At 54.8% G+C, this 7,191-nt stretch overlaps 1 long non-coding RNA gene across 2 annotated transcripts; it reads right to left on the bottom strand.

Moving 5' to 3' along the window:
* Positions 1–431: 431 nt before the first annotated feature.
* On the bottom strand, positions 432–6,531 carry LOC309633703. Of its 2 annotated transcripts, none has more exons than XR_014247668.1 (5): positions 6,345–6,531; positions 5,570–5,782; positions 4,392–4,508; positions 3,955–4,047; positions 432–1,018 (listed from the first exon to the last, which is right to left on the bottom strand). It is a non-coding gene; the product is annotated as an uncharacterized lncRNA (long non-coding RNA). The 2 variants fall into 2 exon arrangements; XR_014247669.1 differs by having other exon boundaries at positions 5,570–5,779.
* Between the last annotated feature and the right edge of the window lie 660 nt (positions 6,532–7,191).

Genomic DNA, 7,191 nt, shown 5'->3' with positions numbered 1-7,191 from the left:
GAGAGTTGCTGACACTTCATTTCTGACCTGGAACATTCCTTGCTCTCAATAATACCTGCTTTTTTTTTCGAGGCCATCTGAATTTGACGCAGCTCTCTCCAGGCCCCCAGGAGTCCCCATACGGTGGCCCAGAGCAAGCACACGTGGACCGGAATGCATCCCATATGAAGTCTTTTTCTTGTCCTATGTCTACACTGGAGATGCAATTAAGTATTAAGTGTTTTTTGTTGTTGTTTTTTAAACTGAAGTCCCAGAGCAAGCACACGTGGACCGGAATGCATCCCATTTGAAGTCTTTTTCTTGTCCTATGTCTACACTGGAGATGCAATTAAGTATTAAATGTTTTTTTTTGCTGTTGTTGTTTTTTAAACTGAAGTCAAATTGAGTAAGGCTTGGCAAAAACACCCAAATAAAAGAACTCTAGATGGGACTTGGAAGAAAAAACATCTTTATTAGGTATTATAATTTTCATAATTGTTATTGACAATAATCAGCCAGGCAAGCCTCAAACACAAACCACCAGCACACCCCTCAGCCTGTGTTGACTCACTAGACCCACCCACAGAGTAGATGAGGAAGGGTGGTTCCATCTGTCCTGGGGAGAATGCTTTGCAGCTGCCCCCAAAGGACTCCATTCTAAGATTGGAACAAGGGGTGGGGGAATTATGTAAGTTCCAGTAGAGGGAAAGAGAAAATTATTTCCCTGCGGAGATAGTATAGGTGGATGGATGTTTTGTATGTGCGGTTAAATGCCTTCCTATAAATATTAGCAATGGATATGATTGTGCAAGAAAATCTATGTATATATGTGTATATGGGCATATGCCTGCTGAGAAATTACCCCTCCCCCCAAATCTTTATTTCTTGGGTTAAGGCTCCTCATGCGCCCACAAAAACTGTCCCCCCTCCCCACCCCGCTAGGGAAAGGAATGTAGAGGCCATACAGGAATTTACCTTTGCCTTTGTTAAAGGATCAGTTTCTTTTCCGCTTAAACAGAGATCTGGGCCTGGGCCGTGTCTGGCAGGGGAAAGAAGAATATTACCAAGTTTTCCTTTGATACATTTCTAAATCCATCTTAAAGTAGCTGGTGCTGTCACCTTGAGAAACCTATGAGCTCCCATCACCATGAGGACCATAATGATGGTGGTGTGTGCGAACCGACGGGGGTCTTCATAGCATATTCGGTCAGCAAACTGCCCCCAAACATGTCCTACATTTAAAAATTCATATAGTTTTTCCTTCATTTAAGCCACAGCTTGTAATTAGAGGGGCTCAGAGAGGTAGGGGTGAAGATGACGTTGAGGGTTAAAGAAATGCCTTGAAAGAGCAGAAATCATCAGGTTTCTTACATAAATACCGCTGGGCAGAAATAGGCCCCTAATAGAGCAGAAGGTAAGAAGCTAGGACTGTTCTTCACCTTATACCTCTATTTGGTGAACACAAAAGGGGCCTTGAAATTACCCAGAGGGCAGAGTGGTGCATTCATCGGTGCCATTTTCGGCCATTAAAGCCCCCCTTAAAACCACATTTCATAATGAGACCTGGTGAACACTGGAAAAGCCCCGGCAAACCCAGAACACTCCCACACACATTAGAGCTTTCTGGAACAAGAGTTTATATAAGTAATAAGAAAATACGCCCCTCCCATCCTAATTATCGGCAGCAGGAACCTGGCAGGCCTCGTCCATGGTGCCTGCGGTTTAAACTCTCAGGGAGAAGCGTGTTAGGTTTCCACCTCAAAGGGGCGTTACTCGGGGAGGCATCTGGAGATTGTACTGGCGGCAGGCACATCAGCGAAGGGCACAGTCACGTCTGATGGAATTACGGGGAAGCAATTACGGAGATGAGGCTCATTAATGTGGACAACTGTGGGGTCGAGGGTTGGTCATCAGAGGCTTAAGTCAGGCCCCAAAGCACTGAAAGAGCAGTGCTCAGAGGAGGGGGGGGAGGGCCAAGGAGGGACCATTTAGAGGGAGGACTGTTTTGAAGGCAGTGGCTGCCGGTCCCTCTTAGGACAACCCTGGCTAAGGCTCCGGGGTGAGAGAAACTGCTTTCTCTTCTGTCCTCCAGCCAGGCTTGCCTTCTGGGATGTGAAGAAGAGCCCTGTGCCTGCAGTTTGTACGACGTGAACTGCAGCCTTCTCTCTGCAGGGGTGAGTAGGTTCTGGCACATTTCTGCCAGACTCAGAGAAGGTTCTGGGAGTGTCTGGAATGGGGCACAGCACACTTAACCTCACCTGACTTCAGACACTCCCTTAGGAAGGCAAAGGAAAAACCCAAGATATAATAATTACACAATGATCGGCACATAGTAGGTACTCAGTAAATACTTGGGAGGACATGAGGCTAGGGATCCATGAATACTAATTTATTTCGTGGGCTATACTGAGGCTTTGGAGAAGAAAGAGCTCCTCAGTAAGCTTCAGCTGAGACTCTTTTAGGCCTTGATTACTCTGTCAGGAATCAAACTAAAACTGTAAGCATCGCTTATGGCCTTGGTCTTGCAAAGACGGGCCTCTGCCAGGGGCGGGGAAAGGGAGGCAGCAGCCTTCCAGGGTGGGAAGATCCAGGTCTTGGCCTCCTTTCTCTGCAGGGACCTGCCCCTCCTCCATTTTCTCCACCTGGAAATTAATGAGTTTAGGTCTCTCCACTGCAGCTCAGGGTCGGGGGTGGGGCTGTGACTGTGGAGCGCAGGGGGATCTCTAGGACCAGCTGCTGCACTAGGTCTGCCGATGGGGAGGAAGGCTGATTTGGGTAGCAGGCTCTTCAGGATGAGGGAGGGTTAACCCTTACCATTCCCTGAATGGCCTCTTTCAAAAACAGTCTTTCCTCAGACCCCCACCTGTACACATTCTGTTTTTCCTTCTGTTCAGATTTTAAAAAGGAACGCACCGCCTCCACCCCCTTGGGTCCATGTAGGTTACTGCACCTCTCCCCTCCTCGGCATCTCCTGGATCTCTGCCTGAAACTGCAACTGCAGCCGCCAGGAGGAAGTGAGTTGCTCCTGAGAGCCCTGGCCATACTTTCAGCTCTGATGGAGCTTGCGGTGAACGGTCCAGGAGTTTGGTGCTTCTTCCCCCTGTATCTCAATGACTTCCTTTGGCTTGTCAGGTGCCCACAGCGCTACAGCAAAGGGGGACAAACACCTTCCTCCTCCCTTCCTACTGGCTGCCCTCCCCCCAACCCCCAACCGCCAGCAGAACCCAATATATCTGCAGTCCCAGCCCTGACACAGTCTGCCGGTCTTCTGGATGCCAGCTTATTCGTTTAAAGGGTAAACCAAAAGCTAAGACCAGAGCAAAAACACAGCCACGAAGAAAGGTGTCGCCCCGCATACAATGCACCCCGAGCCCAGAGAAAAATCTGCACACGGAAGCACTCCGCAATGCGCTCACAGCAACTGCCTCCCCGCCCCCCGCCCCCCCCCCCCAATCTGGGCTTGCACAGATCTGTGTTTCTGTTACAGAACCGGCTTCTGTTTCTCTCTGAGTCTGTTTGCATCTCTAAGCCCCTGTCTGTCACAAGCCACACACCTCCCCAGCCCAAAGGCTCCGGTTGGGGCAGCCCAGCCGGCGAGAGCCCGCGACCCCTCCCGCCTGAAGCCGCAGCGCTGAGCTCTGCGGAGGGCGCCTCGGCTCTGTGGCTCCTTCCTCGGAGGGCCCTCGCGGACCGACGGTGCACAGCCAGCCCCATTCTTGGCATTCACCGCGTGCCTTAATTGTATGGACATTTAAATCAAGGTCCGCTGTGAACACGGAGAGAGAGGCCTTTCTCCTGAGGAAGGAAAGGAGGAAGGAAGGAAAGGTGGAAGAAAGGAAGGGGGATGGGGAGAAGATGGAATGAGAAAACAAGGAAAAACAAGGAAAAAGCGGCGCGTGTGCGTGCGCACTGACAGCGGGGACAGGCTCGGGGTGGGGGAGCGCAGGGAGAAAGGGACCACAGCATCCTCCCTACCGCAGCTCCCCCGATCACACAGACAATGAGATAACAGCGACGTCTTCCAAAGGCTCTTTGTTCTCCCCCATCCTTTCGGATCCAGGCTTTTTCCTGCAAAGCGGAGGGGGTGGTGGGTTGCGGGATGTGGGTGGAAGTGGGAAACGGAGGGGTGCCTCCCCCGTGTTAATTACCCCGACTCCCCCGGCCCCTTCCGCCAGCCTTGCCTCCCCTGCAACCCCAGACAATGAAAAAAACAAAACAAAACAAAACAAAAAACACCACCAACCCCACCTCGCCCCAGCGCAGCAGACCCTACCCACCCACCTCGCCCTCAGCTTTGCCCAGGAAACTGAGGGGGGCCAGGAGGGGGAAGACGAGGGCAAGGAACGAGCAGGGCAGCAGGAGCTCTGCAGCGGCTGCCAGGGCAGGGCAGGGCGCGCGGCCGCAGCCTTTACCTCGCTCGCCGAGTCCAGGCGCAGCCGGGCCGGGCGTGCCGCAGGGGCTAGCTGCCGGGGTCCGGGGCCAGGATCTGGGAATCAGCCTTCCGGAACTCGGCTGCTGCAGTCCTCTCGCTCAGGTCCCAAGTGGTGGAGGGGAAAAAGAAAAAGGGTGGGGGGGGAAGGAAAAAAACACCCATAAGACCGAGGCCCATCTGGCCCCTCATCAGCTTTGTCAAGTCTTGCATACGCTAAAATGCTAATGACCTAGATAGCTCATGCAAAATGCAGCAGGGAGGGAGGGAGCGAGGGAGGTAGGAGGGAGGAAGAGAGTGAAGGGGGGGCATAGAGAGGGAGGAGGAGACGGAGGGGAGGGGAGGGGAGGGAAGGAGGGAGGGGGAGAGAGAGAGGGAGGGAGGGGGAGAGAGAGAGGGAGGGAGGGGGAGAGAGAGAGAAGGGGGGAGAGAGAGAGAGAGAGAATATCTATGTCTTCGAAACACCCCTACCACTCTCCCCACCCCACCCGAAACTGTCAACGGGCTTTACCAGGTGAAGGGTGGGCACAAATTTAAAAGTCACTCTTGCCTAATGTGCTGGATCCCTGGGTTTCCCCCCCACCCCCGGAAAAATAGGGGGAGAGGGCCAGAGAATGAGAATCCCCGAAACCAAAGGGATAATAAGACATTATTTTCAGCCCCTTCCCTCCATGCCCTCCTCTACCTCTCCACTCTGTTTACACACAAATCCAGACGCCTCCTTAAGTGTGTACATGGACATATCAATTTTTCATCAATTTCTCAGAGCTCCTATCAACAGACATCAGTATTCTCATCCCCAGCAAAACCCATCCTGTGAACCCAAAGGGGGGTTAAAACAGACCCCTTCTTTTCACCCTCCTCCTCCAGCTGGCCCATCCCCGCTCGCGTCCCCCTCCCGCCACTATTCCCTTAGCCCTCCAGCCATCATCTCCGGCTTCTACTCTTTTCTAAGCCTTCTGCCCCCCAGTCTCCTCTCCAACACCCGGATCTCCAGAGGGTGAGGCAGGGAGCAGGAAAGCCAAGCTGAGTCTACCTGATCTCCCACAATTCTGCTCCCATTCCCAGAAAACAAACAGACAAACAAGCAAACGCAACTCCTCCCCAACAACGACACTGTCCAAGCACACCAAAAGGATAAATAAAATTCAGTTCGAATACCCTCAGAGGTCCGCACGCCGGGCGGGCCCCCTACCGCACGGGAGATCACTCGTATTCCGGAGCCAGCGCTCCCGCTCATCCCTTCTGGCGAAACCCAAAGTGCTTTGTCCGGGGTGGGGGTGGGAGGGTCTATTCAGGGTCTTCTTCTCTCTGTTCTTCTTTTTAAGAGACTGGTCGCAGTCCGCAGCGTTCCAACGAAAGGCAGTAGATCTACTGGAATAAAAGGGATCAAGATAATGTACAGGCAGAAGAATGAGGGAGGGATACGGAGAGGCAAAGGAAGTCCGCATCTAGGGAGCGGCCGCCGGGGCCCAGCCCGAGTGGCTGCCTTCGCTGGGGAAGGGGCGGGCGGAGAGCAGGCGCTGGTGGTCGCTCCCCTTGGCAGGAGGAAATGATAACCATGATAAGAAGCGTCATGGTGATGATCATGAGCATGATAAAAAAAATTCAGAATCTCCCTTTGGCGAGCCAGAGCATGCGTGCAGGGCGGACTGCACTGCTGGCGGCGGCGGCGGCGGCGCCGGGGGGAAGGAGCGCAGAGCGGGAGGCAAAGGTTGCAGCGGCAGCGCCCTCAGATGAATAATAATAACGCGCAGCGCAAGTTGCGGTTTAGCCTGGAAATCCAGCCCTCCGCGTGAACTCACGTCGAGGGCGGATTGCAGGGGATGGGGAAGAAGGGGGAGGGGGAGGGGACGGAGGAGGAGGGAGGGGCAGCAGGGGAGAGAGGAAGGCAGAGAGGGACAGAGAGAATTTGGAGCCTTTTAATTTATCTTACCAAGCCCCAATCTCGCTCGCCATCCTCTTCGGGTGAGGTCCTTTTGAAAAATTATTTTTCCTTTAACGGATTATTCAGCTAAAAGAAGCCACATCTGCTGACTGTACCGAAAACAAGAGGATTAGAAGCCGGTCCACAGAGCCGGGCCCGCAGCCCCCCGCCCCCTCTCTGCACCAGCACACGTCATTCTCACTGCCCCCGGGTACCTCCCTCTCCTGCTTGCTTGGGGAGAGCTGCGCCAAGGAAAATGCGGATTTGGGGAAAGTGACAAGTGGGAGCGCTCGGAAGGGCGGGAAAACCAAGGCGGGAGGTGGCGATTCGCACCCGCACATTCACACGCGCTTCCGTTTATCCGTTTCTATCCTGGGAGAAGGGGGCGCTTTCGCCGTGCCCACACGCGCGGCACCTGCAGTGGTCAGTGCCCTCCCTCCCTGACGTAACCCGCACCGGTCCCGGGACGACTCCGCTCAGCGGCCCGGGCCAGCAAACCCACACCTGGTCCTCCGCCCCGCTACCCTTCCTCCGCTTCCTACCCGGCGGGTGGTCCACCCCCTGTCTCTCCTGCTTTGGCAAATGGAGTGGGGGGTGCTCAGGGCACCGCACGCCCTCTGCTTCTAACCCCAGGCCGGAGGCGCGGGACGAGGGTTTCCGCGGGACGCGGCTCGGGCGAGGCCCGGGGCGGGGTGGCTGGGGTGCTGCGGCGGAGGCGGTTGACATCACTGCGGAGAGCGCGCGGCTCTCCCGCCGCTGCGGCGACCGGAGGGCCTTTTGCGCCTCCCCCCACCTCCCCTTTCCCCCAGCCGGAGCCTCTGCGTCAGGGCAGGACGGCGGCGGGGGTGGGGAGAGG

The sequence above is a fragment of the Balaenoptera borealis genome, assembly GCF_965194805.1.
Source record: "Balaenoptera borealis genome assembly, chromosome: 8".
Taxonomy (NCBI): Eukaryota; Metazoa; Chordata; class Mammalia; order Artiodactyla; family Balaenopteridae; genus Balaenoptera; species Balaenoptera borealis.
The sequence above is the reverse complement of the archived record's forward strand: the minus strand, read 5'-3'. Positions and strand labels throughout refer to the sequence as shown.